General features: G+C 39.0%; 1 protein-coding gene across 14 annotated transcripts in view; it reads right to left on the reverse strand.

Moving 5' to 3' along the window:
• Positions 1-17,831, reverse strand: part of CSNK1G1 (casein kinase 1 gamma 1) — a 186,409-nt gene that overhangs the window by 109,424 nt on the left and 59,154 nt on the right. The window contains exon 2 of one of the 14 annotated variants that reach the window (XM_032418021.1): positions 17,066-17,114. The exons of the other annotated variants lie outside the window; for them this stretch is intronic. The gene's annotated coding sequence lies outside the window, so the exon portion shown is untranslated. The remainder of the gene's footprint in view (positions 1-17,065; positions 17,115-17,831) is intronic. 14 annotated transcript variants of the gene reach the window in all.

The raw sequence follows: 17,831 nt of genomic DNA on the forward strand, positions 1-17,831 counted from the left end.
ATTATGATGGTCTTACTTAACAGAAAACAGATTTTCAATGACATAACCAAATATTTACACAAAATAGTACAACAGAATCCTGATTAACCCTAAAAACTCTTAGAATTCATCTAGAAAGAAGCTAGTATTATTTCAATTCATTAGTGTTAGGACAGGATAGTTAGGATTTCTATTTCACAAGGATATTAAATGATTTATTTTCAGTTAGTAGCAGTTAACATATGAGAAAGTTAGCTCAAGAACCAGGTCAAATGGGGGTGCCTGGGTGCCTCAGTCGGTTAAACGTCTGCCTTCAGCTCAGGTCATGATCCTGAGGTTCTGGGATTGAGTCCATATGTATATGCGCTCCCTGCTCCACGGGGAGTTGGCTTCTCCCTCTGCCTCTGCCTTTCTCCCTCTCTATCTCTCTCAGTCTCTCATGAATAAATAAAATCTTAAAAAAAAAAAAAAAAGAACCAGGTCAAATAGAACATCCAAGGTAAACATTAAGTTATACTTTAACTTTATTTTTAAAAAATGACTTCCAAAGATAGCAGTAAAATACAAACTGTAAGATTTGTCCTCTTTTTCTTTTTTACAGTAAAAAAAGGGGAGGGGAGGGGCACCTGGGTGGCTCAGCTGTTAAGCTTCTGCCTTCAGCTCAGGTCATGATCCCAGGGTCCTGGGATCGAGCCCTGCATCGGACTCCCTGCTCAGGGAGGAGCCTGCTTCTCCCTCTCCCACTCCCCCTACTTGTGTTCCCTCTCTCGCTTTGTCTCTGTCAAATAAATAAATAAAATCTTTTAAAAAGGGGGGGGAGGGGAATTCCACTTTTTTGTACCATAGACAAAAATAAACTCAAAATAGATTAAAGATCTAAATGTAAGACATGAAACCAGAGAACTCCTAAGAACAAACAAACAAAATACACACACACACACACACACACAGGCAGTAAACTTGGATATCAGCCTTCAGCACTATTTTTCTGGATATGTCTCCTTAGGCGAAGGAAACAAAAGTAAAAATAAACTATTGGGACTAAACTAAAAAGCTTTTGCACAGCAAAGGAAACCATCAACAAAACAAAAAGGCAATCTACTGAATGAAAGAAGATATTTACAAATGATATATCCAGTAAGGATTAATACCCAATATATGAATAACTCACACAAATCAATGCCAAAAAAACCCAAATAACCTGATTTAAAACTGGGCAGAAAACCTGAATAGACATTTTTCCAAAGAAGACAAGCAGACATATGAAAAGAGGCTCAATATCACTAATCAGGGAAATGCAAATGAAAACCACAATGAGATATCACCTCACACCAGTCAGAATACCTAGTATCAAAAAGACAAGATTATGGGGCACTTCGCTGGCTCAGTAAGTAGAGCATGCAACTCTTGATCTCAGGGTTGTGAGTTCGAGCCCCACGTTCAGTGTAGAGATTACTTAAAAATAAAATCTTGGGGCACCTAGGTGGCTCAGTTGGTTAAGTGTCTGTCTTCGGCTCAGGTCATGAGTATGGGATCCTGGGATCAAGCCTGGGTCAGGCTCCCTGCTCAGCAGGGAGTCTGCTTCTTCCTCTCCCTCTGCCCCTCCTCCCACTTGTGTGCTCTCTCTCCCTATCTCAAATAAATAAAACCTTTAAAAAAAATAAAATAGGGCGCCTGGGTGGCTCAGTTGGTTGGGCGACTGCCTTCGGCTCAGGTCATGATCCTGGAGTCCCAGGATCGAGTCCCGCACCGGGCTCCCTGCTCAGCAGGGAGTCTGTTTCTCCCTCTGACCCTCCACCCTCTCATGCTCTCTATCATTCTCTCTCTCTCAATAAATAAAAATCTTAAAAAAAAATAAAATAAAAAATAAAATCTTTAAAAAAAAGACAAGAAATAACAAGCATTGGCAAGAATGTGGAGAAAAAGAAACCCCTATATACTGTTGGTGGGAATGTAAATAGGTGTAGCAACTCTGGAAAACAGTATGGAGATTCCTGAAAAAATTAAAAATAGAAATACCATATGACCCAGTAATTCCACTTCTGGGTATTTACCTGAAGAAAACAAAAACACTAATTTGAAAGATATATACACCCCTATGTCTATTGTAACATTATTTACAATAGCCAAGATGTAGAAGCAACCTAAGTTTCCATCGATAGGTGAATGGATAAAGATGGGGGTGTGTGTGTGTAATGAAATATTAGTCATTAAAAAGAATGGAATGTTGCCAGTTTGTGACAACATGTGTGGACCTACAAGCTATTATACTAAGTGAAATAAGTCAGACAGAGAAAGACAAATACCATATTATTTCATTTATATGTGGAATCTAAGAAACAAAACAAATGAACAAACGAACAAAAAAACAGATTCATAAATACAGAGAACAAACTGGTGGTTGCCACAGGGGAGGCAGATTCGGGGGATGAGCAAAACAGGTGAAGGAAATTAAGAGGTACAAACTTCCAGTTATAAAATGTGTAGGTCACAAGGTTGGAAAGTACAGTATAAGGAATGTAGTCAATAATATTATAGTAACTTTATATGGTGACAAATGGTAACCACACTTATGGTGGTGAGCATTTCATAATGCATGTAATTGCTGAATCACTATGCTGTACACCTGAAACAAATATAATATTGTATATCAACTATACGTTAATAAAAAAGGAGGGAGGGAGAGAAATTATATAAATGCAGTAAGATGTGTCTTTTTCTGGTAAATAAGCCATTTGGCAATTACTTGTAACTTATTAAACATGTAAATGCTATGATAAATTTTTAGAATCATACCAGCAAGTTCCCTAAGAAACTTAATTCTAAGGGCACCTGGGGTGGCTCAGTCGGCTAAGCATCTGTCTTCGGCTCAGGTCACGATCCCAGGGTCCTGGGGTTGAGCCACACATTGGGCTCACTGCTCAGCAGGGAGCCGACTTCTCCCTCTCCCTCTGCCTGACACTCCCCTGCTTGTGCTCTCTCTCTGTCAAATAAATAAATAAAATCTTAAAAAAAGAAAGAAGCCTAATTCTAATAGTGTCCATGAATTTAAGCATGCCTGAATTAAGAGGAAAGATATTTTTTCAAGTATAACACTCCACACATTCTTTGTAATCCAAACTTATAATTCATTTCAGGAACTGGTTTACCACCTCCCAGAAGGCATCATTCCATTAATAAAGCGACACTTACTGAATAAAAACAGATTTATACACATGGCTTTCCTGACTGGGAAATTATAAGAATTCTCCAGCAGGTTAAAGAATTGTTGCTAATAGAAAAATTAAAAATTCCAATTCATCAAATTGTAGGTAGGGAACTGATGCCAAATCTGCCGGTTTATGATAGAGTTGAAGACTATGGCTATCTTCAACAGTGGTCAGTGAAAAATTTTCCTAGAAGATATCTAGAAGACATCTTAGAGCATTCTATCACATTGAAATGGGAGAAACTTATGTTTCTAGTAACTATCACCCTGAGCCAACATTCAAAAGAAACAGGCCAAAATGGGGCTCAAAGTCACTCTCTTGTAAGGCAACAACGAATGCTTTGTGGAAGAGATAGGTATGGTCCTCTATCATGAATGAAATGACTAAAGTGGTTTTATTGCTTTATGTAGGAGTATTTTGAGAAGCTGTATGAAGTCTAAAAAAAATTAAGTCATACTATAAAACCACCAAAGAAAATGTTTAAAGAATTACAGCTGTGAATCTGTTAAGAGAAAATAAATCATTGAATTAGTTTGTTATTTCAGATCTCATATATTGGCACCATCAAAATGAGGCATGTAAATATTTAAATTTTAAAGTCAAAACACACACAGCCTTTGTTGATAGTCAAGACAAGAGACAGTCAGCCTTCTAAATCTCTCTCTTCTGATATAACTTATGAGGAAATTGCTTAAAGGTGTAGGACTGCTAGATCATATGGTAAGTGTACGTTTAACTTTATAAAGAGTCTCTGAAGTGACTACACTCTTCTGCTGTTCCTTCATCTACCACATACTGGCTTTGGTGCGAAGGCTTACAGCCTCTAGGTCACAAGTTTCAGCTTCAGATATCATTTCTCATACCAGTATCCAAAACAGAAATGAAATGGCAATAGCAAAAAACTTTCTCGTCATATATCTGTTTTTTGGTAAAGATGAAAATTCTTCCCAGAGCCCACAGCAAAATTCCCCTTGTGTTAAGTAGCCAACAGTGTACACAACAATCCCTGAAATCCCATTGTAAGCTCCCTGAAATCCCATTGTAAGCTCCTCAAAGAATGAGATGAAGCCTGACCTGATGTTTAGAACATAGGATAAGTTGGGGCACCTGGGTGGCTCAGTCAGTTTAGTGTCTGCCCTCGGCTCAGGTCATGATCTCAGAGTCCTGGGATCAAGCCCCGAGTCGGACTCCCTGCTCAATCAGGCTCCCTGCTCATCAGGGAGTTTGCTTCTCCCTCTGCCCACCCCCCTCATGCTCACGCTCTTTCTCTCAATTAAATAAATAAAATCTTTTTATTTATTTATTTATTTATTTGACAAAGAGAGAGATAGCGAGAGCAGGAACACAAGCAGAGGGAGTGGGAGAGGGAGAAGCAGGCTTCCTGCGGAGCAAGGAGCCCGATGTGGGGTTTGATCCCAGGACCCTGGGATCATGACCTGAGCCGAAGGCAGATGCCCAACGACTGAGCCACCCAGGTGCCCCTAAATAAATAAAATCTTAAAAAAAAAAAAATAGAACATACAATGAATTTCAAGAGCAGTATCACACTGAAAGAAGGTCACTGAGTAAATATTCAGTAAAAATGGTGTCTGCATGTGTGCATGTGCTTGTATGTGTGTGTGCTAAAAGACTATAAAAAATTACAGAATAAAAAAATTAAAGGACAAATTAAGGACAAATAAAATCTTATAACTCATTTTAGCTTAAAAGAAAAAAAGGACACTGTAAGAACATCACTTTAATTAATCTAACAAATGACCAAAATTGATTTATTTTAGCCACAATACATTACAGGAGTGCTATTATTAAAGGGAAGAACAATGTTTACAGGTCCTGATACTGTTTCTGTTTTCCACAAATTCCAATTATTAATGTCTCCCAAATGTTTCCCATTCTTACCACCCTACCCCCTCACTGCTCAGTCTATTCTCATCTAATGATTACTTTTTCAGTTTTATTTAAGATCACACTCTTGGCAATTTCAAATACAAAATATGGTATTAACTACAGTCACCATGCAGTACATTACATCCCCAGAACTTAATTATCTTATAACTGCAAGTTTGTACAGGAGTCTCCCCATGTCTCCCTTAACCAGTTTCTGTTACCTACGGTAAACTTCCATCCAGAAGCAGATAGGTCTTCCTTCTGCCCTATCATCAGAAAGTCAATAGAAGCCTAGGGCTACGTCACAATGCCTGTGTCACTCACTTCACCTCATCACATCATATAAGCACTTTATCATCTGACATCATCACAAGAATAAGAAGGGGAGGGGCGCCTGGGTGGGTTCGGCTTGTGTCATGATCCCCCGGACTAGGATAGAGCCCCGCATCAGGCTCCCTGCTCAGCGGGGAGCCTGCTTCTCCCTCTCCCTCTACAGCTCCCCCTGCTTGTGCTCTCTCTCGCACTTTCTCTCTCAAATAAATAAATAAAATCTTAAAAAAAATAAAAAATAAAAAGGGGACTACAGTACAGTAAGATCATCTATTACAGCATATTGTTATAACTGTTCTACTTGTCGGTTATTGTTGCTAATCTCTGACTGTGCCTAACTGATAAATTAAACGTTATCACAGGTATGTAATATAGGAAAAAACAATATATATAGGGTACAGTACTATCCATGATTTTAGGCATCCACTGGGGGTCTTGGAACTTATCTATCACAGATAAGGTGGGGGGCTACTGTACCTTTTAACCACCTTCACAACCCCCCTATACCCACTATTACCCCTGCCTCCTGCCTCAGGCAACACCAATCTGTTGCTCTGAGTTCAGGTGTTTTATATTTCATATATGTGAGATCATACAGTATTTTGTCTTTGTCTTATTTCACTTAGCATAATGCCCTCAGGCTCACGTTGTCACAAATGGCAGGATTTCATTTATTTTTATAGCTGAATAATATCCGTGTGTGTGTGTGACACACATACCACACATCTTGTTTATTCCTTTATCTGTTGATGGGCATTTAAGCTGTTTCCATGTCTTGGCTATTGCACATAATGCTGCTATGAACATGGGGATACAGCTATCTCTTATTTTTAATTTCTTGAGGAACATCCCTACTGTTTTCCACAGTGTCTGTACCAATTTACATTTCCACCAACAGTTGCACAAGGGTTCCCTTTTCTCTACATCCTCACCAACATTTGGTATTTATAATTGAGGTAACAGTCATTTTAACAGGTGTGAAGTGTTACTACATGTGGTTTTGATTTGCATTTCCCTGATGATTAATAATGTTGAGAATCTTTCCATATCCATGTTGGCCACCTGTATGTCTTCTTTGGGAAAATGTCTTTTCAGTTCCTCTGCCTATTTTTTTTTTTTTTAAGATTTTATTTATTTGACAGAGAGAGAGATAGCGAGAGCAGGAACACAAGCAAGGGGAGTGGGAAAGGGAGAAGCAGGCTTCCTGCCGAGCAGGGAGCCCGATGCGGAGCTCCACCCCAGGACCCTGGGACCATGACCTGAGCCGAAGGCAGACGCTTAAGGACTGAGCCACCCAGTTGCCCCACCTCTGCCTATTTTTAATTAGATTTTTTCCCTACTGACTTGTTTGAATTGTTTATATATATATATATTTTTTTAAGATTTTATTTTTTGACAGAGAGAGAGACAGCGAGAGCAGGAACACAAGCAGGGGGAGTGGGAGAGGGAGAAGCAGGCCTCCCGCAGAGCAGGGAGCCTGATGCGGGGCTCGATCCCAGAACCCTGGGATCATGACCTGAGCTGAAGGCAGACACTTAATAACTGAGCCACCCAGGTGCCCCTGTTTATATATTTTAGATATTAAGCACTTATCAAATATAGGATTTGCAAATATTTTCTCCCATTCAGTAGGTTGCCTTTTCATTTTATTGATGACTCTTTGCTATGCAGAAGCTTTTTAGTTTGGGGCACCTGAGTGGTTCAGTCAGTTGAGCATCAGACTCTTGATTTATGCACAGGAACGGTCTCAGTGTTGTGAGATCGAGCCCTGCATTGGGCTCTGCATGGAGTCCGCTTGGGATTCTCTCTCTCTCTCTCTCTCTCTCTGTCTCCCTCACTCCCTCTGCCCCTTCCCCTGCTCGTGTGCACGCTCTCTCTTGCTAAATAAATAAATCTTTAAAAAAAAAAAAAGCTTTTTAGTTTGATGTAATTCCACTTCATTTTTGCTTTTGTTGTCTTTGCTTTTGCTGTCAAACTAAAAAAAATCATTGCCAAGACTAATATCAAGTTGCTTATGCTCTTTGTTTTCTTCTAGGAGTTTTGTCATTTCAGGTCTTACATTCAAGTTTATAATCAATTTTGAGTTCATTTTTGTGATGAAAGACAGGAGTCCAGTTTTCCCATCACCATTTATTGAAAAGACTATCCTTTCTCTATTGTATATTCTTGGCTCCTTTGTTGTAAATTAATTGACCATTTATACATGGGTATATTTCAGGGATCTCTATTCTGTTCCATTGATCTATGTGTCTGTTTTTATCCCAGTACCATACTGCTTTGATTACTATAACTTTGTATTACAGTTTGAAATCCAGAAGTTTTCAGCCACCCAGGCACCCCTTGATTTCTTTTTCTTGACTAATTGCTCCGGCTAGGACTTCCAATACTATGCTGACTTCTTCTTTGACCCATTGATTGTTCAGTGGCATGCTGTTTAATCTCCACGTATTTCTGAATTTTCCATTTTTTCTTGTAATTGATTTTTAGTTTCATGCCATTGTGGTCAGAAAAGATGCTTGAGGGGCACCTGGGTGGCTCAGGTGGTTAAGCATCTGCCTTCAGCTGAGGTCATGATCACAGGGTTCCTGCATCCAGCCCCACGTCGGGCTCCCTGCTCAGTGAGGAGTCTGCTTCTCCCTCTCCCTCTCCCCCTGGCTCATGCTCTCTCCCCTTCTCTCTGTCAAATAAATAGGGGCACCTGGGTGGCTAAGTTGTTTAAGCACCTGCCTTCAGCTCAGGTCATGATCTCAGGGTCCTGGGACTAAGCCCCGCATCGGGCTCCCTGCTCCGCAGAAAGCCTGCTTTTCCCTCTCTTGCTGTGTCTCTGTCAAATAAATAAATAAAATCTTAAATAAATAAATAAATAAAATCTTAGAAAAAAAGAAAGAAAGAAAAGATGCTTGATATGCTTTCAGTCTTCTTAAATTTATTAAGACTTGTTTTGTGACCTAACATATGATCTATCCTGGAGAATATTCTGTGTGTGGTTAAGAAGAATGGGTATTCTGCTGCTGTTGAGTAGAACATTGTGTAAATGTCTGTTGAGTCCATCCGGTCTAGCATATACTTTAAGTCCAATGTTTACTTACTGAATATCTATCTGGATGATCCACCCACTATTGAAAGTGGGGTACTGAAGGCCCCTACCATTATTGCGTTGCCGTCTATTTTTCCCTTCAGGTCTATTAATATTTACTTTATATATATTTAAGAGCTCCTATGTTGGGTGTATAAATATTTACAGAAGTTATATCATCTTGTTGAACTGACAACATTACCATTATAATGACCTTGTTCTTACTAGAGTATTTGTCTTAAAGTCTGTTTTGTCTGATATAAGCATAGCTACTGCTGCTTTCTTTTGGTTTCCATTGTATGGAATATCTTTTAACATCTCCTCACTTTCAGTCTGTGTGTGTCCTTAAAGCAGATGTGTCTCCTGTAGGCAGCATATAGTTGGGTCTTATCTTTTCATCTATTAAGCCACTTTATGTCTTTTGACCGGAGAAATTTAGTCCACTTATATTTAAAGTCATTACTGATATATATATGGACTTACTATTACCATTTTGTTAACTATTTTTCTGGCTGTTTTATAATTCCTTTGTTCTTTTCTTGTTCCCTTTGTCTCTTCCTTTCTGACTTGATGATTTTCTTTAGTGTGTGCTTAGATTCCTTTCACTTTCTCTTTCATGTAAAAGCTTTCAGCTTTGTAGTTGCAATGAGGCTTATATAAAATATATCTCCAACAGTCTATTTTAAGTTGATAACAACTTAAAATGCACATTAAAGCTCTATATTTTTACACACCCCCTCATTTTATGTTTTTGATGCCACAATTTACATCTTTTTACCTTGTGTATCCATTAAGAAATTATTGTAGCTTGTTATTTTTACTACTTTTCTCTTTCAACCTTCATACTAGATTTATAAGTGATTTACCCACCACCATTACAACATTAGAGAATGCTGCATTTAACTATATATTTACCTTTACAAGATTTATACATTCATATGTTTTCCTGTTAGTAATTACGATCCTTTAGTTTCAGCTTAAAAAAGTCCCTTTAACATTTCTTTTAAGGCTGGTCTAGTGGTGATAAACTCCTTCAATTTTTGCTTGTCTGGAAAATTCTTTATCACTCCTTCAATTCTAAAGGCTATCTGACCTCAGTGACCAACTTTATGACCATTATTTTTAACACTTTATCAAGTAAATCATTTACCACTGTTTCTCGAGTTTTACCTTGTTCTTTTGGTCAGAAAATATTCCTCTGTTTCTTCATTTTCCTTGACTCTGTTGGTTTTTGTGTATTGGATAAAACATCCACCTCTCCTAGTCCTGGTAGAGTAGTCTCCTATAGATGAAGCTTACTGCTCAGTGAGGTCCTAGCTCTTAGCTGTTTCTCAAATCTTTGTGATTGTCCAAGCCACCTTCTTTGTTCTTAGTGGTTCCCAGTAGTTAAGGATGGGCCAACACCTGTCAGTGACCCAAAGGGGAGGACCTAAGTCAGCATTTCAATTAAGGCTAACTAGAAGCTGGACCTTCAGGCAGCAGCTTTTAAAGTATGCAAGTAGATCACTTTCAGGGAGACTGAAAGCAGGGCTTTTTAATCTGTTCCTTCTGCATTAAGCCCTCAGGGCTATAGTCTAAAAACTGTTTGTTATAGTCTTGTGGGACTCACAAACACAAGCCCTGCTAGCCACGAGAATCAGGCAATCACGGGGTGTATCCCCAGGCAGCAGCCACAAAAGCCAGGGCACCAGATGATTATACAGACTCATTCTAAGGAGACACTGGTGATGTGCAGTGGGCCAGAGGGAGAGTCCCGCATCAGGCTCCTTGCTCATGGGGGAGACTGCTTCTCCCTTTGCCCCTCCCTCCACTCATCTCTCCCTCTCTCTCAAAAATAAACAAAATCTTTAAAAAAAAAAAAAAAAAAAAAGAAAGAAAGAAAGAAAATAAGAAAAGGCAAAAGACCCAGAATAGCTAACACATATTTCAAAGAGAAGTACAAAGTCGGATGACTAACACTATTCAACTTTAAGACTCACTATAAAGCTACAGTAATCAAGACAGTGTGGTACAGGTAAAAGAACAGAGACAAATAGATCAATGGAACAGAACAGAAAGCCTAGAAATAGGTCCACACAAAAATAATCAAACTGATCTTAGACAAAGGAGCAAAGGCAATACACAGTGGAGGATTGTCTCTTCTAAAAATGGTGCTGGAAGAAATGGATACTACATGCAAAAAGTGAATCTAGACACAGACCTCACACCTACCACAAAAATTAACTCAAAATGAATGATAGATCTAAATGGAAAACACAAAACTATAAAACTACTAGAAGGTATTATAGAGAAAATCTAAGTGACCTTGGGTTTGGCAATGATGTCTCAGATCCACCACCAAAGGTGCAATCCATGAAAGAAAAATTGATAAGCTGGACTTAATTAAAAACTTCTGCTCTGCAAGTCATTGTTAAAAGAATGAAAAGACAAGCTACTGACTGGGAGAAATATTCACAAAACAAATACCTGAAAAAGGACTCTTATCCAAAATATTAAAAAAAAAAAAAAAACCTTAAGGGGCACCTGGGTGGCTCAGTTGGTTAAGTGACTGTCTTTAGCTCAGGTCATGATCCCGGGGTCCTGGGATTAAGTCCCACATTGGGATCCCGGCTCACTGGGGAGCCTGCTTCTCCCTCTGACCCTCTCCCCTCTCATGCTGTTTCTCTCTCTCTCTCAAATAAATAAAAAAATAAAATCTTTAAAAACAAAACAAAAAAACTTGAAACTAAACAAGAAAATAAACCCAATTAAAAATGGGCAAATGGGGGCACCTGGCTGGCTCAGTCGGTAGAGCATGCAACTCTTGATCTCAGGGCCCTGAGTTCAAGCCCCAAGTTGGGTGTAGAGCTTACTTAAAAAAAAAGAAAAAGAAAATGGGCAAAGGATCTGAACAGATACCTCACAAAGACATACAGATCACAAATAAGCATATGAAAAGATGCTCAACATCATACGCCATTAGGGAACTGCAAATTCAAATAAGGTACCATTACACTATTAGAATGGAAAGCACAAAACACTGACAACACCAAATGCTGGTGAGGATGTGGTGCAACAAGAACTCCAGTTCATTGCTGGCTGGAATGCAAAATGGTACAGCCACACTGGAAGACAGTTTGGCAGTTTCTTACAAAGCTAAACATATTCTTACCATATGATCCAGCAATCCTTGGTACTTATTCAAAAGAACTGACAACTTAAGTCCATACAAAAACCTTCACATAATGTTTTTAGCAGCTAAACATAGTAAATGTTTTTATTTGAAATGGCCAAAAAGTGGAAGCAACGAAGTTATCTTTCAATAGGTGAATGGATAAACTATGATATAGCCATGTAAAGGATTATTATTCAGCAATAAAAATCAATGAAGTATCAAGCCATGAAAAGAAATAGAGGAACCTTCAAAGAATATCACTAAGTGAAGGAAGCCAATCTGAAAATACTATATACCATGTGATTCCAACTATATGACACTCTGGAAAAGGAAACATTATGGGGACAGTAAAAAGATCAGTGGTTGCTAAAAATTCAGGGAGACAAAGGGAGAAAGGAATGAAAAGGTAGAGGGGATTTTTGGAGCAATGAAACTATTCTATAGAATACTATAATGGTAGATAAATGTCATTATGTACTTGTCAAAACCCGTATAATATATAACACAAGGACTGGATTCTAATGTAAACTTTGGGCTTTAGTTAGTAATACAGTCAACCCTTGAACAGCACAGATCCACTTATAAAGGATTGTTTTGTTCTGTTTTGTTTTTTAAGATTTTATTTATTTATTTGACAGAGAGAGACACAGCGAGAGAGGGAAACAAGCAGGGGGAGTGGGAGAGGGAGAAGCAGGCTTCCCACTGAGCAGGGAGTCCGATGCGGGGCTCGATCCCAGGATCATGACCTGAGCCCAAGGCAGACGCTTAACCGACTAAGCCACCCAGGTGCCCCCTATAAAGTATTGTTTTTTATAAATACAGTACAATATTATAAATTATTTTCTCTTCCTTATGATTTTAATATTTTCTTTTCTCTAGCTTACTTTATTTTTTTTTTAAGATTTTATTTATTTATTTGACAGAGAGAGACACAGCGAGAGAGGGAACACAAGCAGGGGGAGTGGGAGAGGGAGAAGCAGGCTTCCCGCTGTGCAGGGAGCCTGATGCGGGGCTCGATCCCAGGACCCTGGGATCATGACCTGAGCTGAAGGCAGACGCTTAATGACTGAGCCACCCAGGCACCCCTCTAGCTTACTTTAAGAATACAGTATATAATAAATACAACACACAAAATTTGTGTTGACTATGTTATTAGTGAGGCTTCTGGTCAACAATAGACTATCAGTAGTTAAGTTTTTGGGAAGTCAAAAATTATAGGCAGATTCTCAACTGCACTGGAGGGCTGGCATCCCTAACCCCCACATTATTCAAAGGTCAACTATAATTTTAAATAAGCATGTATTATTTTAGTTATTTAAAAAAAATCATAAGATAAAAATTCCCTCAATTTTCTATCACAAACCAGCAAAAGCATATCTGCAAAGCTACCTATCTTTACATTACCTTCTTCCTGTCTCAAACAGAATATGTGGTCCTCTCACCCAAGGCATGTAACTTATAAACTTTACTGTATCATCTCTCTCACCTATACCTTTATCCTCTTCCTCTTTCCTCATCCCCTACAATGAGCAGCAAACATGTTCAAAACATTCCCATTAAAATTACAAGACACAACGCCCATGCCTTGGTCATTATCTCTGGTCCAGCTACCATCCTCTCTCCCATGGGCCCTTCACAATCTAACTGAAGAGTTGTCCTTCCTTATTGTTTCTATTTCCTTATTATGAACACTGCACAATACGGTTTTTAATCCCATCCCCCCAAACCACTGTTACCTTTCTTTTCCCCAGGTAAACCACACCCTTTAGGTTAAATCTGAGGGACACTGTTCAGTCCTTATCTTTTTGATCTCCTGGCACTGGTGGCCTTTTGCTCGTATTTTTAAAAAAATTATTTTCCCTTTGAGTTCATACTGTCACTCTCTTCTGACTTTCCTTCTATCTCCCTCACTGCCTTTTTTTTTTTAAGTATGCTCCATGCCCAGCGTGGAGCCGAACACAGGGCTTGAACTCACTGCCCTAAGATCAAGTCTTGAGCTGAGATTAAGAGTCAGACGCTCAACCCAGTGAACCACCCAGGTGCCCCTAACTGCTCCTTACTCAGCCTGTCCTTAAATGGTTTCATTTCCCCTGAATACTGGCTCAAGCCTCTCTTCTCACTCAACATTACTTCATGGCTTCTAGTCATGCATTCATTCAACATAAAAGTATTAAGCATTTATTATGTAAAAGACACTGTTCCCAGGCACTGCTACATTGTCCTAAGCATTCATATCATATGTTCATTACATGCTGATAATTTACATTTCCAGCCTTTCTCCTGAGGTTGAGATCTATATAGTCAGAGGTATACTTAATTTTTCTACCTAAACATAACAAATGCAGATACTTCAAACTGAACACTCCCAACTGAACTCATCTCTTTGCTCCCATTTCTCCCACCACCCTTTCCTCCCCAAGAAAACTTGAAACCTGCTTTCTTCTCCTGGGATCTTATGTCAAAGCACAATACTACTAACCATCTACCTCATGACCTAAACAAGAGACAAAAGAACTTTTAGCTCTTAAATAACACTCAAATCTAAAGTTTTCTCCATGTTGATTAGGACCACTGTGGCAAAGAAACTATCCTCCCAGAGGGATGGAACACAATCTCGTAACTGATCTCCTTGCTCCAGGTTTCCCCTCTCAACTCTTGCCTCTCCATAGCAATCTATGCATCACTGTGGCCTGAGGGAACTTTCAAAAATGCAGGTCTGATCTGTTATCTTCCAACTCAAACTTTCAATGGCTTCTCAATAGCCTTAGAGAAAAGGTAAGGACACCTTATTGAATGGAGCACTGGGTGTTACATGCAAACAATGAATCATGGAACACTACATCAAAAACTAATGATGTAATGTGTGGTGATTAACATAACATAATAAAATTAAATTTAAAAAAAGAAAAGAAATAATTTGATATTTAAAAAAAAAAAATCTTTTAAGGGGCTTAAAATCCTTCCTGATCTGGCACTTGCTTATCTCTCCAGCTTCATTTCACTTCAATCCTCCCCTTGCAGTAAATGTTAATGAACACCAAAATTAACTTCATTTCATCCCAAAGGCCCTCAGCCTGGGCCCCTTAAGTTAACTCATGCTTCCCTTTAGGCTTTACCTTAAATGTCCCTCTGTCTGGAAAACTTTTCCTGACTCCTCAATTCTGTGTTACGTGTCCCTCATATGTACTCTTTCAGTAGGGCATTTGTTAAGACAATGAAACTACTCTGTATGATACTATAATGGTGGATATATGTCATTATACATTTGTCAGAACCCACAGAATGTACAACACCTCGAGTGAACACTAATGTAAACTACAGGCTTTGGGTGATTATGATTTGTCAATGTAGGTTCATCAATTATAAAAAATGTATCACTTGGTGGGGGATGTTGTTAATGGGCGAGCTATGCATGTTTGGGGGGATATATGAGGGGTAAATCTCTATACCTTTTTCTTTATTTTCCTGTGAACCTAAAACTGCTCTAAAAAATGAAGTCTTAAAAAAGAAAAGGATATACACACGTGTGTGCTTGTTTACACACGTTTTTAAATATTACTTCTACATAAAAGAACTTGAAGCAATTAATAGCAATTACTGAAGGAGTCTGCATAATTTCCAGGTGTTGAAAAGGAAAAGCACTTATATCTATTCAAAGTGGAATTCTTGGGACACCTGGGTGGCTCAGTCAGTTAAGTGTCTGCCTTCGGCTCAGGTCATGATCCCAGGGTCCTGGGATTGAGTCCTACATCAGGCTCCCTGCTCAGCAGGGAGCCTGCTCCTCCCTCTGCCTGCCACTCCCCCTGCTTGTGCTCTCTGTCTCTCTAACTCTCCGTCAAATAAATAAATTCCTAAAAACAACAACAACAAAGTGGAGTTCTTAATTCAACCAACAAACATTTAGTGAGTGCCTAAAACTAGGATAGTCACCAGGGATATAATGGTGAGGTCAACATATATGTACTTCCTGTGCTCACAGAGCTTATACTCTAGAGATGGCATCACAATCAATCACAGGAATAAAAGAAATACCAAGAAAACAAAGACCTGCTGAAATAAAGATTATGAGTAAGTCAAAAGGGAGAGTTTTAGATAGAGGGGGATTAAGGCCTTTATTAGAAGCCACACTTAAACAGTGTCCTCAAGGATGAGAAGGAGCCAACCTTATCAAGAGCTAGGAACAGAGCCTCCAGAGAGAGGAACAGCCTGTAAAAAAAGACTTGGTGGAAGAAGACCAACAAGGCTGGGGATTATAGTTTTCAAGGTGAAGACATAGCAGGAGTCTATCACTCAGGATTTTTATAGATCACTGATACACAAAGAAGAAGCCATTTAAGCATTTAAAGCAATGGAGTGACATTTATATGCAAAGGGATTTAGGGTTTACAAAAGACATTTATATTTATTTTTATTTTATATTTAAATTCAACTTAGTTAACATATACTGTATTACTAGTTTCAGGGGTGGAATTTAGTGATTCATCAGTTGCATACAACACCCAGTGCTCAATACATCAAGTGCCCTCCTTATTGCCCATCACCTAATTACCCTATGCCCCCACCCACCACCCCTCCAGCAACTGTTTCCTATAGTTAAGAGTCTCTTATGGTTTGCCTCCCTGTTTTCATCTTCTTTTTCCTTCCCTTCCCCTATATTCATCTGTTTTGGTTCTTAAATTCCACATGAGTGAAATCATATGGTATTTGTCTTTCTCTGACTGACTCATTTCACTTAGCATTATACTCTCTAGATCTATCCATGTTGTTACAAATGGCAAGATTGCATTCTTTTTGATGGCTGAGTAATATTCCATCGTGTGTGTGTGTGTGTGTGAATACACCACATCTGCTTTATCCATTCATCTGTTGATGGACATCTGGGCTCTCCATATTTTGGCGATTGTGGACACTGCTGTTTGTAAACAGTAGGGTGCATGTGCCCCTTTGAATCACTACGTTTGCATCCTTTGGATAAATAGCTAGTAGTGCAAATGCTGGCTGGTAGGGAATTCTATTTTTTAACTTTTTGAGTTTTCCAGAGTGGCTGCACCAGTCTACATTCCCACCTACAGTGTAAAAGGGTTCCCCTTTCTCTACATCCTCACCACCATCCGTTGTTTCCTGACTTGTTAATTTTAGCCATTCTGACTGATGGTGGTTTTGATTTGTATTTCCCTGATACCAAGTGATAATTACATTTTTCAAAATGATTAACTCTGGGTGCTATGTGACCTATTCAGTGAAATGAACCTGGACTTACGGGCCCTGATAAAAACCAATTTATTCCTTGCCATAGATGAGGAAACTGAAGCTCAGAGAGGTTATATTCACTAACTAGGTCGCATAGTCAAACCCAGCCAGGAGTCCAAAAAACCTGAGCTCTCTCCCATCTGCCACACATACCAAAGAACCCTGCACTCACTTACTCACCCATTCAGCCCCATTGAATCAAAAGTGCACTGGCTTCACAACTGTCCTCCTGAAACAATAAAAAAACAAAAAGTGTGTGGTGATTTTTAGATGTGTCCACAATTTTTTTTTACTAGGAAGCCAGCCTAATTCTCCCTCCCTTGAATAACTTAAAATTCCTTCTGTTTCCCACACTGATGCTCTTTATCACTTGAACACTATATTTATGACTCCTTTTTGTGGCAAAATTTCTCCATGGGATCTCATTTGCATTTTTGAAAAATTGTAGCTTTATTGAGATATGATTTGGGCACCTGGGTGGCTCAGTTGGTTAAGCAACTGCCTTCGGCTCGGGTCATGATCCTGGAGTCCCGGGATCGAGTCCCGCATCGGGCTCCCTGCTCGGCAGGGAGTCTGCTTCTCCCTCTGACCCTCCTCCCTCTCATGCTCTCTGTCTCTCATTCTCTCTCAAATAAATAAATAAAATCTTAAAAAAAAAAAAAAAAGAGATATGATTTATATACCATATAACTCATCTAAAGCACATTTGTTTTTAAAATAATTTTGGGGGATGCCTGACTGGCTCAGTCAGTGGAGCGTGCAACTCTTGATCTCAGGGTTGTGAGTTCAAGCCCCATGTTGGGTGTAGAGACTACTTAAAAATAAAATCTTTAAAAATAATAATAATTTAAAAATAAAATAATTTTTGAACTTGGGAGATATCAAAGTTAGCCCAAAATTAGTACAACTGGCTTTTCTTGAGTTTGTTCACCTGGTAAATACTTAC

The sequence above is a fragment of the Phoca vitulina genome, unplaced genomic scaffold (assembly GCF_004348235.1).
Source record: "Phoca vitulina isolate PV1807 unplaced genomic scaffold, GSC_HSeal_1.0 scaffold20, whole genome shotgun sequence".
NCBI classification, from domain to species: domain Eukaryota; kingdom Metazoa; phylum Chordata; class Mammalia; order Carnivora; family Phocidae; genus Phoca; species Phoca vitulina.